The sequence below is a fragment of the Stigmatopora nigra genome, chromosome 1 (genome assembly GCF_051989575.1).
Source record: "Stigmatopora nigra isolate UIUO_SnigA chromosome 1, RoL_Snig_1.1, whole genome shotgun sequence".
NCBI classification, from domain to species: Eukaryota; Metazoa; Chordata; class Actinopteri; order Syngnathiformes; family Syngnathidae; genus Stigmatopora; species Stigmatopora nigra.
The window spans coordinates 1355911-1375418 of record NC_135508.1 but is presented as its reverse complement, the minus strand read 5'-3'; the positions used below and the strand labels follow the sequence as shown (position 1 = coordinate 1375418).

The window sequence follows — 19508 nt, the reverse complement described above, 5'->3', positions numbered from 1 at the left end:
TCTTTAACATAACGCAATAATGATAAAATTGAAATATGAATTCCGACAATTTTACGTTTCCAGTGCTTTTTTGTCAAGGTAGTAGGGCAAAAATGTGCTGGGAATTTTCCTCTTATCTGTAATTTCTCATATGTTGGGACACTCGTATGTCAAGTCATTAGGGCAAAAATTATCTCAGAATTTTCCCCGTGTCTCAAATTTCCTGTATGTTGGGACACTTGTATGTCAAGGTATTAGGGCAAAAATTATCTCAGAATTTTCCTCTTATCTCAAATTTCTCATGTTGGGACACTTGTATGTCAAGGCATTAGGGCAAAAATTATCTCAGAATTTTCCCCGTGTCTCAAATTTCCTGTATGTTGGGACACTTGTATGTCAAGGTATTAGGGCAAAAATTATCTCAGAATTTTCCTCGTATCTCAAATTTCTGGTATGTTGGGACACTCTTATGTCAAGGCATTAAGGCAAAAAATTGCTCAGAATTTTCTTATCTCAAATTCCTCGTATGGTGGGGCACTCTTATGTCAAGGCATTAGGGTAACAAAATTGCTCAGAATTTTCCTCTTAGCTCAAATTTCTCATATGCTGGGGCACTTGTATGTCAAGGCATTAGGGCAAAAATTGCCTGGAATTTTCTCTCTTATCTCAAATTTCTCGTATGTTGGGGCACTTGTATGTCAAGGCATTAGGGCAAAAATTGCCTGGAATTTTCTCTCTTATCTCAAATTTCTCGTATGTTGGGGCACTTGTATGTCAAGGCATTAAGGCAAAAAAATGCTCAGAATTTTCTTCATACCTCAAATTTCTCGTATGTTAGGACTCTCGTATGTCAAGGCAAAAAATCAGCTCACAATTTTCCTCATCTTATTTGTTGTCTGTTTGTCTCGAGTCTAATTTGTGCGCATATAAGCCACACCCTCAATTATCTCATTTTTTTAGCGACAAATACAATTCACTCCTCATTTTTTCAGCCACAACTACAGCATTTTTTTTGCGAAAAAATACGGTAATCACATCGTAAGAGAGCTAGCGTTTTTATCTTTTTTGGTCTCCGATGAGACCCGCAGCCATTTACCGCTTGCCCAAGCAAATTGATGAATTAGACGGGAGAATAAAAGCCTGCGAGTGTGTGTATATGTGTGTGTAAGTGTGTGTATATGTGTGTAGCGCCTGTCATCCTTGGCCGCCTGACTCGTCGAGCTTTGACATCTTCAGCTAAGAGCCAGGGGAAATAACAGCAAATTCACTTAATGGCACCACCTCATCTATTGCTCATACTCAGAGAAGAGAGAAGGACGGGGGGCTTTGGGGGGGTCCTTCATGTGCTACAAAATAGCTTTGTGCCGTGGGCGGGGGTGCGCCGGTGCGGGTAAGCGCGGTGGGGGGAGTGGACGCTGTAATTTCAAAACAACTCTGACCTCAGGCTTTCTGCGCTTGTTTTTTTTCTTTCCGTTTTCTTAATGTGATGACAGCGCCATCCAGTTTGACGAATGGCCGAGTGTATGCGGGTTGCGTTCTAGCGTGTATTTTGCGGGTTGTGTTGTATGGGTAGGGGCGGCTTGGTAGGATTGAGTGGTAAGCATGTTGGAAATATGGTTGTGGGGTCGTGGGTTTGAATTTAGGTCAGTGTACGTGTGTGGAGTTTGTAGGTTCTGGGTGGGTTTTCTTTGGGTGCTCCAACATTACAAAAACATGGATACTAGGCTAATTGTATGCTAGTTTGTCAATGGTCATGAGTGTGATTGGTTGTTTGTCTCATTGCACCCTGCTATTGGCATGTGTGGAGTTTTCATGTTGTGTGTGGGTTTTCTCTGGGTACTCTGGTTTCCTCCCACATTATAAAAACATGCATATAAGGCTAATTGTATGCTAATTTTTCCCTAGTCATGAGTATGATTGGTTGTTTGTTTCAATGCGACCTGCCATTAGCATGGGTGTAGTTTGCATGTTCTGTGTGGGTTTTCTCTGGGTAATCCGGTTTCCTCCCACAATACGACGAGTAGACAAACAACCAATCAGTCATAGCTAGGGGCAATTTAAAGTGTCCAATCAGCTTAGCTTAGTTTTTTTAAATGTGGGAGGAAAGGGGAGTACCCAGAGAAAACCCACACAAGCCCAGGGAGAACATGTTAACTCAACATAGCTACGCTGACCTGGATTTGAACCCAGGACTCTGAACTGTGAGGCCGACGTGCTAACCACTCACCTGTGTGGAGTTTTCATGTTGTGTGTGGGTTTTCTCTGGGTACTCCGGTTTCCTCCCACATTATAAAAACATGCATACTAGGCTAATTGTACGCTAATTTGAGCAATATACAAAAACAAGATCCAAGTTACAAAATCCCCCAAAATGTAACCACATTTTTTTTTGTGTATCAACCACACGGCAACAACAACGACTCTTTTGACCGCCATTTTTTCGTTTAATGAACGAGATACGGCGCCAATCTTGAAAAGCTTTCTGTCATGGCTTTTACACGGGAAGTAGACGGCCTTCAGCCGGTCGCCTGGGGGTGTATTGCGATGGCCCTGCTAAATATTTCACAGCTCAAAGATGAAGTCAAAAAAAAAAAATGAAAAAAGACGGGAGAGCTGAAGTGAGAGCTCGTCGGGAAGCAAAAGAAAATCTTTGCTGAGGGTTTTGACATGCTTCGCCTCCGCCGAGAGAGCGAGGTGAGGAGAGTGTGTCGTCAAGGGCAGCCTGGGCGGCCTTGTAATTGGCTCACACCAGAATAGAGTCAAGGGTGTGTAGATAAATGTGTGTTTTAGAGTGTGGAAGTATCACATATTAGCTCATTGGCTGCCACAGATGGCCACAGCCGTCCAATTTTTTGAAACGTCCACTGTAGTCAATGGTTGAATTCATCCATTTTCTAATCCGCTTATCCTTGTGGGGGTGCTAGAGCCTATTCCAGCTATCTATAGTGCGGCGCCCAAAATTGGTGGTCGCCCATTTTGAAGAACAAACAAGCTAGTAGATAGTGGGAATTTAGCCTATAATTAGCTTAGCATGTATGTTTTCAGGGATGTGGGAGGATACCGGAGGACTCGGAGAAAACCTATGCAACAAGTAATGGAGAACATGGAATGGGTAGAGTAGAAAAAATATTATTTTTTAAAGAGAATGCGGGTTATACGCGAGAAATTGTAAAATTATGCAATTTTAAGCCAATTTTAAGGGTGTGGCTTGTATGGACATGGCTTATACGCGAGAAATTGTAAAATTATGCAATTTTAAGCCAATTTTAAGGGTGTGGCTTGTATGGACATGGCTTATACACGAGAAAATACAGTGAATCCAATTTTTAGGATTTGAAAGTCAAGGCGTAGACCCCCAAAAATATTAGTTTTGAAACAAAATGCGGCTTATATGCAAAAAAATGTAAAATTCTGCAATTTTAAGGGTGGGGCTTAAACAGGGGTGGCTTGTTTGTGGGAAAATACATTGAATACAGTTTTTGGGATTTGTAACTCAAGGCGTAGACCAAAAAAAATAAAAAATAAACAGAATGTGGCTTATACGTGAGAAATTGTAGAATTCTGGCAGTTTTAAGGGTGTGGCTTATTCGGACAAGGCTTATAAGGGAGAAAATACAGTAAATGCAGTTTTTTGGGGATTTAAAACTCAAGGCGTAGACCAGAAAAATCCTGTTTTTGAAACAAAATGCGGCTTATACCCAAGAAATTGTCAAATTCTGGCAGTTTTAAGGGTGTGGCTTATGAGGACACGGCTTATACACGAGAAAATATGGTGGATCCAGTTTTTGGGATTTTTAACTCTTGGCGTAGACCAGAAAAATAGTGTTTTTGGAACAAAAAGCGGTTTATATGCGAGAAATTGTAAAATTATGTGATTTTAAGCCAATTTTAAGGGTGTGGCTTATATGCCCAAGGCTTATACGTGAGAAAATACAGTGAATCCAGTTTTTGGGATTTGTAAATCAAGGCATAGATCAGAAAAACATTGTTTTTGAAACAAAATGCGGCTTATACACAAGAAATTGTACAATTCTGGCAGTTTTAAGGCAATTTTAAGCATACAATTTATACAGGGGCGGCTTATATGTGAGAAAATACGAAGAATCCAGTTTTTAGGATTTGTAACTCAAAGCGTAGACCAAAAAAAAAAAATTTTTAAACAGAATGCGGCTTATACGCGAGTAATCGTCCAATTCTGGCAGTTTTAAGGCAATTTTAAGTATGAAATTTATACAGGGGCGGCTTATATGTGAGAAAATATGGTGAATCCAGTTTTTAGGATTTGAAACTCAAAAAAATCTAATTTTTGAAACAAAATGAGGTCATGACCGATTGACAAACAAGTATCCAAGTATCCGATAGAGCAAATCCCGCACATGCTACGCTAATTTTAGCTCAATAAAGCATAGGAAACACTAGCTTACACTATCAATAGAGTCAATTATGTTTTGTCTTTTAGCGGCGGCGGTGGGGGCGGGGTTTACCGCAGTGGGCTTTCCGACGGCGACTGTTTGACCCTGAGAAGGATTTTCTTTGACCTTCCACGTTCCACTGCAGCAAATTTGAGGTACTGCAATTACAGTGCATCAGTGGAATCGATAGCAATGTGACGACTCCAGTTGGGTTAATGAGTTTTTTCCCTCGCCATCATTGAATGAGCGACCCTCAACAAGGGCACACTTAATTCAAGCCCAAGGAAACAATCAGCTAATCAACATATCGTGCTGCCCAGACAGGTGCTAAGAGTACCGTATTTTCACCACTATAAGGCGCACTTAAAAGTCTGAAATTTTCTCCAAAATAGACAGTGCGCCTTATAATACAGTGCGTCTTATATATGGGAAAAAAAACAGAAAACCAATATCTAAAAACCACCACTGCCGGATATTAAAAAAACACATACGCCTGAAATGGGACAATATTGTTAAATATGCAGATGCCATTTTAGTTTACAAAATCTTCCATCATATAGCTCCTCCCCCACTGCAAGATTTTATTAAAAAAAATCCAAAATATCAACAATGGCTGGCTCTAGAGGTGACTGTAAAGTAGGGAGTGCTTTATACCTGCAAGTCAATAGCAATTACCGTATTTTCACCACTATAAGGCGCACTTAAAAGTCTTACATTTTCTCCAAAATAGACAGTGCGCCCGCCTTATAATCCAGTGCACCTTATATATGGAAAAAACAGAAAAACCACCACTGTCGGATATTAAAAAAAACAATTACAAAATGTGTACTGCCTTTCACCATAGAAATAGTCTTGCACTTCCTAAATAATATAACATAAATAACATAAATATTTGAGATAACACCCCATCACACGCTGTAAACATTGACATAAATTCTACCCCCATTTTGCCTGTCAAAAATTCAACAAAAATATTTTTGTAGATATATATGAAACCATTCCTGGAAAAACTCACCTATTTGCAGTTTTGGCCAGAATTTAGTGTCCTATAATGACTTTATATTGACAGGACAAAGTAACAACAAAGCCATGGGAGCAAATTTGTGATTGGTCTTTTCAGTATAAGCAAAAACTTAATTCAGGATATTGGATTAATTAGATAAAAAAGGCCTACCTGAGTGAATTTTTGGTGAAAAATCGGGCAAACCGGGTAAGACAGAATGGTGGTTATTAAAGTACTGTGAAAAAAGCGGGTTGATGACAACATAGTAAGCTAACGGAGAGCTTTGTTCGTTTCTGGCGGTGCCGTGACATCGTTAGCGCATCGTCGTATGACGTTCTACATCACCCCGCCTTTGATCTTTGTGAAGAAAATATCAATTCATATTAAATTATTAATTTTATCAAGCAAAAAAAAAACCTAAAAATTGCTTTCATTCATTTTTTGGAGCCTCGGAAGTTCAATTTAAAGTTTATGTTATGCTACAAGTGCTTTCTCGTTGAATGATAATCATAACGTCCATATAAGGTATTTGATATATTATATTAGATTAGATTACTTTATTCATCCAGTATTCAAGAAAATTTCACTGTCACAGTAGGAAAATCTCGCTAGCATCATTTCTATGGGAAACATTGATTTGAGATACGTCACGTTTTAGTATTGATAATTATAACGTCCATATAAGGCATTTATTATATTATATTATATTATATTATATTATATTATATTATATTATATTATATTATATTATATTATATTATATTATATTATATTATATTATATTATATTATATTATATTATATTATATTATATTATATTATATTATATTATATTATATTATATTATATTATATTATATTATATTATATTATATTATATTATATTATATTATATTATATTATATTATATTATATTATATTTTATATTATATATTATATTATATTATATTATATATTATATTATATATTATATTATATTATATTATATTAGATTAGATTATATATCGGGAAATTTCACTGTCACAGTAGAAATATCTTGCTAGCATCATTCCTATGGGAAACATTGATTTGAGATACGACTAAATCGACATACGAGCTCTGTTCCTGAACGCATTCATTAAGCTTGCATCTCAAGGCAGGACTGTTATGGAAAACACTCCTGCCTTGAGATACGAGCTAAAGTTTATGTTATACTACAAGCACGTCTGTGTTTACTATTTTAATTTTTTTAATAAACATTTTGATAATTTACTCATTCTTTGCACTAATTATTAGTATTAGTGACTAATACAAAGGAAAAAAGTGGTCTTATTGTTAGTTCTATGTTATTTTGCAATGAGTTTATTACTGGTCCGGCCCGCTTGATCTCAAATTAAGCTGTATTCGGCCCGCAGACCAAAGGTTTGACACCACTGGTTGACACCACTTTGAACGCGGCCTGTTTATTTAAGGATGTCGTAATAATGCTTGACCTTTTTTTCCAGTCCGACTGCCCTTTAGCGCTTTAGCATCTCTTTAAATATGTGTGTGTGTACATGTGTACATGTGTGTGTACATTGTGTGTGTGTGTGTGTGTGTGTGTGTGTTCATGGTCTGCCAACTCCTGGAGTGGATTGTTCCAAATTAGTATGCATTAGGTGGTTAGCGCAAAGCATTTAATTATGCAAGGTGGCGCTAAACTGTCTATGTTATGATTAGCCCAACACGTTACACCCGTTATTCATTTTTTTTTTGGTTAGGTCTTTGTCTTTCTATGGGGGAGGGGCTCTAGTGGGGAAGGATGGGAATGCGGGTAGTCTTACCTCGATTATTGCGACTTCACTTATCGCGGATTAAATTCTTAGTATATATATATATTTTTTAAGTTCATAAAAATGGGAAAATCCACGCAGAAGCCACTTTTACTACTAGGAAAAAATATATATAATAGGTGTGAAGCACATTTTCATATGCTTTATTTATTTTAAGATATTAGTAAATAATTTCCTTATAATTTTCTCAATTTTTTGTGCGTTTCCTCGCATTTTTCATACAAAATTTGGACATTTTGACCAATTTTAAAGGGTTTAATTGGTAGTTGTGTGAGGACCGTGGAACGTAAATTACAGAATTTACATATAAAGTACACTTCTACTTACAAATTTTCAAAAGTGTATACTTTTGTATTTTTTTTAAGTTCATAAAAAGATTTTTAAAAACGATATAACTCATTAAATTGAAGTATTTTCGATTTTTCAACTATCACTGCCATGTTTAGTCTACATCAGGGGTGTCAAACCTACGGCCCGCGGGCCAGAACCGGCTCGCCTGGTGGTTTGGTACGGCCCGGGGAAGAAAGCTGCATTGTATAAAAAATATATGAATTTTCTTTAAAATTTGTAGTTCTTGTATTATCCGCTAGGAGGTGCATTGTTTTAGTACGTGAAAAAACAGTAAACATTAAAGCTCATATCTCAAAGCAGGACTGCTATAGAAAACAGTCCTGCCTTGAGATACGAGCTTAATGCATTCAAGTACCAACCTCGTATGTTGATTTACTCGTATCTCAAATCAATGTTTCCCATAGAAATGATGCTAGCGAGCTTTTACTTAGCCAGGCGCTAATCTTAGTTGAAAAGACTGCTTGCTGGCCACGAAAAAACTGAGCTAGCTTAGCGCTAGCAAGAGTAGAATCCCTTTCTGATGCTGCCAACCAGATTAGCATCTCCCGGGGCAAGCTAGTCACAAATTATAGTTTCTCATTTCACATGTCACAGACAATTAAAGCATGCCTTTCAATCCTCGTTAGCAACAAGCTAGCTCCCTTACTGCTCATTAGCTTCCAGACAACGTCCTTGGCACGTGGATTGATTTGTGTGCATCATTTTCTGAATATTTTCAAGGGAAGACAAAAGCAAACAACCCTTGATAGGTTGCATCTGAAATTCAGGGTGGAGGCGGGGCTTAAAGAGCCAAGAAAGGTATCAAAATTTCAAACAAAATTAGAATTAAGTTTAGTGCAAGGTTAGATTAAATTATTTTTGAGTGTCTGTATTGTAATCTAAGTTAATTTAAGTGTGTTTATGTTATGTTACAAGCGCGTTGCCGTGCTAAAATTTAATAGGGAGTACAAATGTGATACTTTGAAGGGAAAATCTGAAGAAAAAACATTGTATGTGGTATTTTTGAGATAGTATATGAATCAAAAATTGTGAAAGGGTGTTGCCTGCACGTAGACAAATTAAAAAAGGAAGTCATGTGAACAGTACAACCAGGAAGTGTGTCCGTAGCCGTCTAGTTTGTCGTCCCTAGGTAAGATCACGGCACCCTGAGCGAACAATAGCAGGCACAAGTATGTTTTTTTCACATTTTATGCAAAATATATATTTTTTTCTTGAATTTCATTCATAGACATCAAAATTAATTTTTATTTAGCGTTTTATATGTTTATTTTTTCTCTATTTTGAAATAAATGACCATATTGGCCGCATTGTCTTGCATTATGATAAAATGGAGTACGTTTTTTTCACATTTTATGCAAAATAAGGTTTATTTTTTCTTGAATTTCATTCATAAACATCTTTTTTTAGCGTTTCATATGTTTATTTTTTCTCTATTTTAAAATAAATGACCGTATTGGCCGCATTGTCTTGCATTATGGCAAAAATGGAGTACGTTTTTTTCACATTTTATGCAAAATACGGTTTATTTTTTCTTGAATTTCATTCATAGACATCAAAATTAATTTTTGTTTAGCGTTTTATCTGTTTATTTTTTCTCTATTTTGAAATAAATGACCGTATTGGCCGCATTGTCTTGCATTATGATAAAATGGAGTATGTTTTTTTTTCACTTTTTATGCAAAATAAGGTTGATTTTTTTCTTGAATTTTATTCATAGACGTCAACATAATTGTTTAAATGTTTTATGTTTTTATTTTAAAATAAATTTCATTTTATTTCATTCATAGACGTCAAAATTAATTTCGTTCAGCGTTTTATCGATTTTATTTTGAAATAAATTAAGTTTTGTGCGTTTCAAGTCTAATTTATGCGCATATAAGCCGTAACCTTGATTCAGTCATCATTTTCTGATTTAAAAATAGGGCTTATATGTGAGAAAATACGGTAATACAGTTTTTCCGGGGTATTGGATCAGGATCTTCAAATCGGGGGCCAACTCAGAGTCCCGTGTATAAATATACACGACGGGGATATCCCTGGTAGGCACCGCTACAAAAGCAACACGACGTACTTCAAAGTCTGGCAATGTAGTGTCGCTGACAGAAGCCCAAACAAAAGCCAGATTTAACCCGACTTTCAACTCGGCGGATGATCACACGGCGCCACGCCAACTAGCGGGCTAACATCGGAGCGGCTGACGGTGACAAGTCATTTGTGGCGTCGCCGATTTGAGGAAGGTGTGCTAAGGCGAAGATGACATGACTTTATTGTCGTCTTCAAGAGGATCTGTGGTGAGGGGGCGTGGCTTAACTCATTTTTGGTTTACAGGCTACATTTGTGGGACTAAATATCAGAGGTTTCAAAAATTTGGACGTCTGGCAATGTCAATGGCGCTAAAAAAATTAGCATCTGCAGCCAGTTAATGTGAAAAATGACCATTCAATGATAGCTAGGACAATTTAGCATACATTTAGCCTAGCTCAAACGAGAAAAATACCATTCAGTCATAGCTAGGACAAGTTAGCAGATAGTTAGCCTAGCGCAAACCAGAAAAAATACTATTCAATCGTAGCTAGGTCAGTTGAGCATTCAATTAGCTTAGTGTAAACGAGAAAATGACCATTCAGTCTTAGCTAGGGACAATTTAGCATAAAAGTAGCCTAGCGCAAATGAGAAAAATTACCATTTACTCATAGCTAGGACAATTTAGCGCACAATTCGCCTAGCACAAACAAGAAAAATGACCATTTGGTCATAGCTAGGGACAATATAGCATACAACTAGCCTAGCGCAAATGAGAAAAATAACCATTCAGTCATAGCTGGGAATATTTAGCATACAATTAGCCTAGCACAAATGAGAAAGAGCATTTTCTCATGGCTAGGTCAATTTTGCACACAATTAGCTTAGCGTAGACAAGAAAAATGACCATTCACTCCTAGCTAGGACAATTTAGCATACAATCAGCCTAGCACAAATGAGAAAAATGAGCATTTTCTCATGGCTACGTCAATTAGCGCAGTGTAAACAATAGAAATTACTATTCACTCATAGCTAGGCACAATTTAGCAGAAAATTAGCCAGGCGCAAACGATAAAATGACCATTCAGTCATAGGTAGGACAATTTAGCATACAATTAGTCTATCACAAACGAAAATAATGACCATTCAATCATAGATAGGTCAATTTAGCATACAAGTAGCCTAGCGCAAACAAGAAAAATGCCCATTCACTCATAGCTAGGACAAGTTAGCATAGAATTAGCCTAGCACAAATGAGAAAAATGGCCATTCAGTCATAGCTAGGACAATTTAGCATACAATTAGCCTAGCGCAAACAAGAAAAATGCCCATTTAGTCATAGCTAGGGACAATTTAGCATACGAATAGCCTAGCATAAATGGGAAAAATGACCATTCACTCATAGCTAAGAATATTTAGCATACAAGTAGCTTAGTGTAAACAAGAAAAATGACCATTCGCTTATAGCTATGACAATTCAGCATACAACTAGCCTAGCGAAAACGAGAAAAATGACCATTGACTCATAGCTAAGACAATTTAGCATATAATTAACCTAGCGCAAAAGAGAAAAATGGCCATTCACTCCTAGCTAGGGACAATTTAGCATACAATTAGCTTAGTGCAAATGAGAAAAATGGCCACTCACTCCTAGCTAGGGACAATTTAGCATATAATTAGCCTAGCACAAAGTAGAAATATTCCCATTCACTCATAGCTAGGACAATTTAGCATACAGTTAGCCTAGCACAAATGAGAAAAATGCCCATTCACTCATCGCTAGGACCATTTATGAATGAATTTGTGGCCAGCCAATCGCAAAGAGATAACCAAAACACATAGCAAGGAACAAATTAGGGATGTGGGAGGAGCCACAACATGAATGTTAGTCATAATGCCGAGTTGATACAGTTTTTTTTAGCAAAACACATTTAGCCTCCATTTAGCTAGCATGCTAGGTCAAGACAGACAAGGTCTAAGGACGCTTTTTGATTCCCCGAGGGTGCCGAAGTGAGAAAATGAAAACTCGAGGATTTGCCACTGTAGCATTTCCACTCGAGAACCCATCGGTGGGAGGAGCTAATGAACAGTGAAGCGCGGCGGCGGTGCTATCAAATCGATCAATTTGTAATAAATCTCTTGCCTGGAGCTGTTGTTCGAGGTAACTCACTCGCCATGAGCCGCATTTCTCCGCCAAAAAAATGTTTGTCAAGCTGGACGCTCTGATTGGCCGCCGGCAATGTTCATCTTTGAATTTTTCCGTGAGCTTTAAACACAATGAGCTTTTCCGCGGGTAAGGCCGATCGATACAATGAAGTAACGGCGCTCTCACCTTAAATATCCCCTTCACCAGCCATTAATCAAGATGGTTTTGATCGATATAGCGGCCATTTTGGCTCGAGTTGTTTCGCCATAGGAGTCGGAAATCGTGCCTGATTGGAATCGGTTAAAAATATATATATAAATACACCATATTTTCTTGCATATTGACAAGCCACACCCTTAAAATTGCATTAAAATCCCTGTTTTTTTACAATTTCCCTCGTATAAGCCGCCCCTGATTCCCAATTTTCCCCTCCATATTTGTGGTTTTAATAGGGAGTACAAATGTTTTACTTTCAAGGGAAAAAGTAGTCATTCACTCATTTTCTGAACTGTTTATCAACACAAGGGTCGCAGGGGGGTGCTGGAGCTTATCCCATCTGACGTTGAGCATCACGTTGACAACCAACCGTCCAACCAATCATAGCTAGGCGCAATTTCAAGCTATTGAATAGCCTAGCATGCATGTTTTTGGAATGTGGGAGGAAACTGGAGTACCCGGAGGAAAGCCACGCAGGCCCCGGGGAGAACTATAGAACGATGCCGTTCTTATAAGCAACCATCTTGTATTTCAAATTTCTCCTATGTTGAGATACTCTTATCTAAAAAAAAATCTTGTATGTCATGGCAAAAAAAAAAAAATCAGATTTTTCCTCCGTATTTCAAGTTTGTCGTATGTTGGGGGCACTCTTATGTCAAGGTATTAGGGCAAAATTTTGCTCTGAATTATTCCTCGGATCTCAACTTTCTCGTATGTTGGGGCACTCTTATGTCAAGGTATTAGGGCAAAAATTTGCTCTGAATTTTCCTCGGATCTCAATTTTCTCGTATGTAGGGGGCACTCTTATGTCAAGGTATTAGGGCAAACATTTGCTAAGAATTATTCCTCGGATCTCAATTTTCTCGTATGTAGGGGGCACTCTTATGTCAAGGTATTAGGGTAAACATTTGCTAAGAATTTTCCTCGTCTCAAATTTCTCGTATGTAAGGTCACTCTTATGTCGAGGCATTAGGGCAAAAATTTGCTCTGAATTTTCTTGTATGTTGGGTGCACTCTTATGTCAAGGTATTGGGGCACAATTTGCTTGGAATTATCCACATATCTCAAATATTGTCTCAGAATAGTACCCAGACAAAACCCACACAGTCCCAGACACAACATAAAAACTCCACACGGCAAGAACCCACCCGGAATCGAACCCAAAACTGTTTCACCAACATGCTAACAACTCACATCCAAAAACAGGTTAGCATGCTATGCTAGCCCATGTTTATTGTTTCTTCCCACAAGTAAAAGCAAGCCCTGATTGTAAAGCTTGTATTATTACAACAAGGGTTTGATCATGGCGGGTAACAAAAGAAGGGTTCTCCCACGGGACTCCGCCCCCCTCCACCCCACGGCCCCTCCCCCCACTGGCCGCCATATGGAGCGTACTAATTGCGTTTTACGCCAAGCATTTTCACCCATCCGTCAGGGACTTGTGGGAGCGCCGGAGCTATAATGTCACCAGCGGTAGAATGGACCGGCTAAAAGAAACATTAGCAAGCCAGATGAGAAGACACAAAGGCAATACGGTGCATGGATCGATTCCACCGCGCCATTTTGTTTTGGACACGTTTCCGCGTCAAAGCACGTTACATATTGCTAATAAATAAAGACTAGGAATGTCCAAAATGTTAACAAAAATTCAGAAATTGGACCTGGTTTGACAATTTTCAATATTTTAGGTGTACTATGTGATCACTAGCTTTAGCAACAGTGAAGATAACATTTATTAATAGCATATTTTAGAATATTTCTATATTTATATTGACTTTGCAGTAAAAATATGTATTTTTTGTGTATTATCGCATTGGATGACCACTTTTTTAAATTGTCAAATACATTATGTACGGTGAAAAGTGGTTAGCATGTCGCCTCGCAGTTCTGGTTCGTGAGTTCGATCCCAGGTGGTTCTTCACTGTTCTCCCCTGGGCTTGCGTGGGTTATTTATATTGACTTTGCAGTAAGAATAAGTATATTTTTTGCATTTATTGCATTGGATGACCACTTTTTATGTCAAATATATTATGTAAGGTGGAAAAGTGGTTAACATGTCGCCTCGCAGTTCTGGGTCGTGAGTTCGATCCCAGGTGGGTCTTCACTGTTCTCCCCTGGGCTTTTGTGGGTTATTTATATAGACTTTGCAGTACAAAATAAGTATTTTTTTGTTTAAAAATAGGTGCATTTATCACATTGGATCGCCCATGTTTTTTTAATGTCAAATACATTGTGTAAACAGTGGCACGGTGGTAAAGTGGTTAGCATGTCGCCTCGCAGTTTTAGGTCGTAAGTTCGATTCCAGGTGGGTTTTCACTGTGTGTAGTTTGTATGTTGTCCCCAGGGCTTGCGTGGATTTTCTCTAGGTACTCCAGTTTACTCCATCCCAAAAAATGGATGCTAAGCTAGCTGGCTAACACTTCAAATTGCCTCTAGCTGTGATTGGTTGTCCTTTGTCGCCCTGTACCTTGGGATTTCCCTGGCGACCATTTCAAGGTGTCCCCTACCTGATGCCTGAAGTCAGTTGAGATCGGCTCCAGCACCCCCACATGACCCTTTTAAGCCGTACAAAAACATGAATGAATGAATTCAAGATCTTTTCCCAAATCTATTCATCAAATGTAAGAATAATTCTCATTTAATTGGCTCATCAATTCATTAAAAATTCAACTGTCAACCTCGGCCAATTGCTTCCCTTATTAATGATTTCAATTCCCCGTATTAAGCAATAAAATTAACAAAAAATATGTAAAAATGCCACTCGGCACATATTTGCTCACATAGGGCAGTTTTACACTTAAAAATCAATTTTTTTCTACAAAATGGACGCAGTACCCAATCAGTCACTCCCCCTAAATGCATGCAATACATTCAAAATTCTGCAGATGGCGCTGTTTGACAACTTAACTGTCTCTGTACATTGCTTGCTGACACACTTCTTAAATATCAACCCTTGCAAAACCCCCAAAAATACCCACATCCAAATCATCAAAACAAACAATCCATATTTAACATCACCAACCTATAACGGCGGCCATTTTTCAACCAAAACAGGCCTTTTGTTTCATTCCCCCTAGCAAACATGCGTGTTTTTTTCCCCGGTAAATGTCGAAATATTATAAGTGTGTCTATGCAAATGTCTGGGCGGCGGGCAGGTGCGCGCGGGGGGGTGCCGTGGGTGCGCCGAGTAAAACAGTGCTCGGCATTGTTTGCGTTTGGGCAGCACTTGCACCATGCCGTGTCATTAGATGAGGCAATCTCTTACCTAATCAGGACTGACAACGGCAAAGCACTCCTCCTCATCTTCGTCCTCATCATCTTGGCCAAACCCCGCCCACTTCCTTCATCTCCTCGGGGGCCGGCCAGCTGATCCGACCGACACCATTTCATTTTCTTTCTCGACTAGAAAGGCAAATGGCTGACTGTTTTTTTTCTTATCGTAGCGGCTTAATTGCTACCTCTGCCGCACAGGTTTTAAAATACAGTCATACCTCTACTTATGAATGTCTCTAGATACAAAGTTTTCAGGTTACAAAACTCGTTAAAACGTAAATAATTGTTCCAGTATACGAAAGCCAGATGCGAGTTACGAAATCCACCAAAAAAAAATGTTTTTTTTTTCCATTTTAGCTGCTAAATTGCACAGGTTTTAAAATACAGCCATACCTCTACTTATGAATGTCTCTAGATACAAAGTTTTCAGGTTACAAAACCTGTTAAAACGTAAATGACCGTTCCAGCATACAAAAACCAGATGCAAGTTATGAAAATCAACCAAAACAATGTTTTTTTTCATTGTAGCGGTTAAACTGCAACCTCTGCCGCACAGGTTTTAAAATACAGTCATACCTCTACTTATGAATGTCTCGAAATGCAAAGTTTCAGGTTACAAACATGTTGATACGTAAATGACCTTTCCAGTATACGAAAACCAGATGCAAGTTACGAAATCCACCAAAACAATGCTATTTTTTTTCCATTTTAGCGGCTAAATTGCTATCTCTGCCGCACGGGTTTTAAAATACAGTCATAGCTCTAGTTATGAATGTCTCTAGATACAACGTTTTCAAGTTACAAACCATTTGACACGTAAATGATTATTTCAGCATGTGAAAACCAGATGTGAGTTATGAAATCCACCAAAACAATGCTTTTTTCATTGTAGCGGCTAAATCAATGCATTCACAACAATATTTTCAAAATAAAACAACGGATAACTAAATGCATTGACTTTTTAAAGGATTTCATAACTTGGATTTTTTTCATATCTCAAGTCACTCATTTGCATATATAAAAAATTGTACCCCGAAAATGTTGTTCCAAGATTAATTCATAAGTAGAGGTAAAACTGTATTTTAGTCAACATTTTGGATCAAAATTTGTACTATAGCAGAGCTGCCAAATAATATGAATATTTGTCTATACACACTTTGTATCAAAACTACTACTTTTTTTCAGCAATTTCCCCAAAATATTCCGATTCATATACATTTTGCACGTTACCAAAACATCAAATTATTTTGAAAGTAACATGCCCACTTCCCTTAAAGCGACAGTCACCCATTCCAATAGTCATAGTTGACTTACTATTCGTATTTTTAAATTTCTTCAAAAATTATCTATTGATGAAAACAATACTACTTTAAAATCATTATACAATATTAAGCTTCATTTTGAGTCACTAATTTGCACATAAAAAAAATTGTAACCTGAAACTTTCATACCTAGAGCCATTCATAAATTGAGATATGACTATATTTTTTATTCAATTTTTTACAGCGTACACAATTTTCAATAACAAAAAAAAACATATAACAGTGAACAGGCATCCCTTCCCAATAACACACATTTTTCTTACTATAAAACCACACTACTATCTCCCACCAACAGTTATTAACAACCCGCTTGTCAAATTTCCCAGTGTCCCTGAACTCACCACCACAATCCACCCTATCAACCATTCATTCCCCTTTGAAACACAATATCCTCAACAGAAAGTGCAATATCTATTTTATAATACACTCTGGCCTTTATTACAGCTTCTTTCACACGGTGTGACGTACCCGCTCCGAGTCGGCCATTATAATGGCCAATCATCTCGACCATTCATATCGGGGGGGTCGGAAAAAACCCCAGTGACGGCCCGCTGTTGAAAAACAGCAAGCGGCAATCTAAACGCAGCGTGTCAATGTTGAATTGCCTTCGTGTGTGTGTGATGACAAATCATCCTCCAAACACCGTGAGTGGCAGACTGTAGTGAAAATGAATCCCCCCTAGACCCCCCTACATTTTTTTTGCGTCCTACACATTATGAGTCACAGACGCCGGCCTTCCTCAGACTCCCATTAGCCATTAAAGGGAAATAACGGAAGCTATTTTGGCTTACGATTAATCTGCGAGTACTACATTAACATATCACGGAAGGGTGGGGGTGTCGCCTCTCGTTTTTTACCGCCGTTGTGCTTGAGCTCAATTTGAAACGCTATAAAATACCACGACCCACGGAACAGTCAGATAATGGGAACCCTCACCCTCCCTACATAAAGACATTGCGGTTCTAGAATAATATAACAGGAATGTAGATAAGCTATAAAATGACAGTTATGGGAAAAAAACAGTTATGAATGATGTCAAATCCATGCAATAACTATTTAAATCAAATGTTGTTGCTCGAAAAGAGACTTTATAAGGAGGTTATGTGGTTTTACCAGGTTGTAATAATCATGCTTGGACTTGGGATGGCGCTGTTTCACAGTTCAGGTTCCGATATATATGTAGTTGTAGCGCTACTTACGAAATTAAGACTATTTTCGTAACTTGAAAATGTTGTAAGTGGAAGTGTACTTTATATGTAAATTCTATAATTGGTTCCACTGTCCTCAAAAAATGACCAACTAAACCCTTTAAAATGGGTTCAAGTGCCTTAATTTTACAAAAAATAGAGAAAATTATAAGGAAATTATGTATTAATGTCTTAAAATAAATCAAGCATATGAAAGTATGCCCTGCACAGCCCAAATATCTCCCTCCGCAGCTACAATAAATGTAATACCCGTGTTTGTCCACCAGATAGCAACAACAGGCAGTTCTACTTGGGCCGAAAGCCGTCCACATTGTAGTACATTTTAGACTTTTACGTGTGCTCTGTGTGTGTGTGAAAATATGTCCCACGTTGCATTTTTTTATATATACATATATATACATTCACATATATATACATACATATATATACATCTACATATATAAAAATATACATACATATACATACATATACATACATATACATACATATACATACATATACACATACATACATATACATACATATATATACATATATACACACACATATATACACACATATATACATACATAAATAAAAACAATAAATATACATATACACACAAATACACATATACACACATGCACATATACACATACATCTGAGATAAGAGTGAATTGCCATACGAGCTCAGTCCCGGACCGCATTGAGCTCATATCTCAAAGTATTACAGTACCCATTTGAGTGCTCAATAATACCGCGTGATTGCCTTTGGAAAATAGCCCGACAAGTCCACGTCAGGTTGTTTGAGGGCATTAAACATAATGTCGTGCTGAGGATAGCTAGCGGTGATTTAGCATGCCATGCTTTTAAGCTCTCGGGTAATTGAATTTGATCTAAGCGGAGACTAACGCCGTGGCAACCTGACAAGGAGAGAAGCTCAAGCTCTGGTGTCGTCGTACCCCGCCCGTAAAGACGAGGAAAGGGATACGCCATTTAAAAAAAAAACGACAAGTGAGTTGTAGGTAATCTATGAAGTTAAATCACAACATTGTTAATCCAATCAATCCTCCAAAGTACTCCTTAAAGCTCCTGAAAATGGAGTGTGACCAAAATGCAGCAATTCCTTACATTTTTCTGCGCTAACATTACCAACCGTTGTCATTTTGAGCAACATAAAATGCCAGAAAACTCCACAGGATGGCACCAAAGCACTCACAAAATAGGCAATAGTAAATTGGCATTAGGAAAGTACTAGTATTTTCTAGCATATAAGCAGTATTTGAAACAAAAAAAAAATGACTGAATCAAGGGTATGGCTTATATGCGCACACGACTTGCTATACTCTTTTTCACCAGTAGATGTCGGTAAAGTGAAATTTACTATTTTTTGGTTATTTTCTGTTTTGCAATAAGAAAACAACCATTACAGATGAATAAATTCCTTGTAATGACCCTAATAATGTGATTTTTATTAATAAAATATCTCAGAAATATGATTTTTCTTAATATTTTTCCTTCAAAATAACCCATTTGTACTCCCTATTAAAAAACATCAACATCGAGGTGAAAATTATGAATCAGGGGGGGCTTATATGTGAGAAATTGTCAAATTCAACGATTTTAAGGCAATTTTAAGGGGCGTCTTATACTCGGGGGCGGCTTATATGCGAGTAAATATGGAATTTAAGTCCCCTCAATCCACAAGTACAAAATAAAATATTAAAAATAAGCCGGTATTTTAAGAAATGTACTTATATAGAACCACATAGACCACTAGAGGGCAGC

The 19508-nt window shown here is 37.7% G+C and overlaps 1 protein-coding gene across 3 annotated transcripts in view; it reads right to left on the bottom strand.

The window, feature by feature from the left end:
- rerea (arginine-glutamic acid dipeptide (RE) repeats a) overlaps nt 1–19508 on the bottom strand; it is a 171536-nt gene that overhangs the window by 150409 nt on the left and 1619 nt on the right. The window contains exon 1 of one of the 3 annotated variants that reach the window (XM_077720483.1): nt 5566–5585. The exons of 1 other annotated variant lie outside the window; for it this stretch is intronic. The gene's annotated coding sequence lies outside the window, so the exon portion shown is untranslated. Of the gene's footprint in view, nt 1–5406; nt 5427–5565; nt 5586–19508 lie in introns of those variants that run through there. One more of the 3 variants, XM_077720493.1, reaches the window with a different exon arrangement.